Raw genomic sequence first — 2,670 nt, 5'->3', positions numbered from 1 at the left:
TCACCCACGACCTGCCTCTGGCCTGGAACTCTGTCTTCGTATCTGACAGACGATCACTCTCCCCACCTTCAAAGCATTAATAAAAGCACATCTCCTCCGAGAGACCTTCCCCAGCTAAGTCCTTCTTTCCCCTACTTCCCCTCTCTTCTGTGTCACCTATGCTCCTGGATCTGTACCCTTTATTCATCTCCCCCTCAGCATCACAGCACCTATGCAAGTCTCATCTCATCTTATGCCGTCGAGTCGTCTCCGACCCATAGTAACGCCATGGACCCATCTCTCCCAGAGCACTCCACCGCTATCTGCAATCATTCTGGTAGTGGATCCATAGAGTTTTCTCGGTAAAAATCCAGAAGTGGTTTCCCATAGCCTCCTTAGCATGCTGTCAACTTGAGTCTCCGCCCTCGACTCTCTCCCGTGCCGCTGCTGCCCAGCACAGGTGAGTTTTGACTAGTAGCAGATTGCCTTCCACACGCTAGTCACTGGCCCAGCTAGGAATGGAATGGATATGTCTCTGCTTGACTCTCCCTCCCACAGTCGAGACTGGTAGAGTACCGGAAACTCTCTAGCTGCGACCCTGAGAGGGGCTTATGCAGGCACCGTTAAATTATTTTATCATCTATCTCCCCAACTAGAGTACAAGGAACATGACTACCAAGTCTGTTATACTGTACTTTCCCAAGCCCTTAAAACAGTCCCCTGTACACACTTAATAAATACAATTGATTGGCTGATTGATTGATGTTTTTAAGTATTGGGCAAGATACAAGATGCTCTGACTGGATACAGTCCCCGCAATCAACAAGGAGATGATGACAGTATCCATAAAGCTTGTCACGTCTCTTATATGATGTCTCCTATATAATCCCAGCTCTGCCACTTGTCAGCTGTGTGACTGTGGGCAAGTCACTTAACTTCTCGGTGCCTCAGTTACCTCATCTGTAAAATGGGGATTAAGACTGTGAGCCCCACGTGGGTCAACCTGGTTCCCCTGTATCTACCCCAGCGCTTAGAACAGTGCTCTGCACATAGTAAGCGCTTAACAAATACCAACAAAAAACATAAAGAATGTGTCTACCAACTCTGTCATGTTGTACTCTCCCAAGTGTTTAGTACAGTGCACTGCACATAGTAAATACTCAATAAATGTGATTGATTGACTGACCTGTATTGGGGAAAAAAATTCAGCGTCGTTGAAGTTGGGATCAAATGCAAATCCAGGTGGCAGTGAGTCTGAATGATCCAGAAGAACAGGGTCCAAAGAGTAGCCCAGAACCAGAGGTTTTCGCCTTGGACCTCAGATGGTGAACTCTCCAAAGATCGAAGATTCCCTCCACGCACCCACAGGGCTGACAGCCTCCAACAACACCTATCGGTCTTGGCCCAGCCCACGTGGAGCAGCAGTTGCTTGGCATTTGAGTCAGTCAGTCAGCCTATCATATTTATTGAGCAAGTACTGTGTGCAGAGCACCATACTAAGCGCTTGAGAGAGTACAAAATAACAACGAAAAGATACATTTCCTCCCCACAATGAGCTTACAGTCTAGAGGAACTCTGGGCTCTGGGTGGGTGTCAGGAGGCCCTTGCGTGAGAGTAAACCCTTGGACCTGAATGGAACTCAACCTTTTGATTTTCTTGCCTTCTCTACTGTGAGTGCCGAATACCTCCAATAGGGACATTTGAACAACACCTATTCGGAGGTGATATGGGTAAATTGCAAAACATTAATTTACTATTAACATAATTGTAGGGTTTTTCTGCTCTCTAGAATGTGTTCAGTGCTGGGGGCCAAATCCCTTTCACTCACACAATACCTCCTTTGTTTTAAAAAGGATACACTGTTGAAACAAAAATGTGCCCTTTGAAATTTTCTGCTATCTCTGTTACAAGTTCCTTCCAACCAGAAAAAACATCGTCAGAGTATGAGGGGCCTCTTTAAATACTAGCATTCTGCAAAGAATATAAATAGCCTTCCTTTCACAATTGGTTATTAGGGAAATAAGTTCCTCAAAAGCAAATGCTTCCACTAATAAAGTCTCCTTAAAAATGTATTTGAAAGGATTGCCCCCTTTCTTTTTTTGAAAAAAAAAAAAGGAACAACCCAATTTGGAAATGTAAGATTAAAACTCAAACACACATTATGGGATTCACATCTCTTCTAAGCTCTGTTTTAGCAGTGGGATTTTTTCTGTCTTTTTAATTTTTTTTTCACCGCTTGCCTGTTTGCCCGCAGCTTCGGAGAGCTTCTTCACCGAGGAGTCCACGGCTCAGCAGATCACAAACAATTTCATCTGTTTTCCTAGCCGTAGCCATTAGGTGAACGAAAATGGCCCTGATCGCTCAGCCCAGTCCTCTGAACACCCCCAGCTCCGCAAACCCCAGCCCGAGGCACGGGACTGAAACGCAACAAACTTGCCCTTAACTTTGGAAAATTAGCCACTCTCATCCTTGCTGTGCCATGTCAAAATTAAAGAGTAAACAAAGGTCCCCCCAATTCCCCTGATTACATTAATCATTCAAATGACGTATTAGCATTCTTCAGACTCTGCTGTTGTGCTTCCAAATTAACACCTCCAGGTTCAAGGGAATAGAAATTAACTGAATTATCTGGCAGCCCCAGATGTCCTGGTGCGTTCTTCCTTCTCACTGATTTAATATGCCTGAAGAACA

At 44.9% G+C, this 2,670-nt stretch overlaps 1 non-coding gene across 1 annotated transcript; it reads right to left on the bottom strand.

The window, feature by feature from the left end:
- Positions 1-449: 449 nt before the first annotated feature.
- On the bottom strand, positions 450-587 carry LOC114814441. Its single transcript, XR_003762239.1, has one exon. It is a non-coding gene; the product is annotated as a small nucleolar RNA SNORA7 (small nucleolar RNA).
- Positions 588-2,670: the final 2,083 nt, after the last annotated feature.

This window comes from Ornithorhynchus anatinus, chromosome 9, assembly GCF_004115215.2.
Source record: "Ornithorhynchus anatinus isolate Pmale09 chromosome 9, mOrnAna1.pri.v4, whole genome shotgun sequence".
Taxonomy (NCBI): domain Eukaryota; kingdom Metazoa; phylum Chordata; class Mammalia; order Monotremata; family Ornithorhynchidae; genus Ornithorhynchus; species Ornithorhynchus anatinus.
The sequence above is the reverse complement of the archived record's forward strand: the minus strand, read 5'-3'. Positions and strand labels throughout refer to the sequence as shown.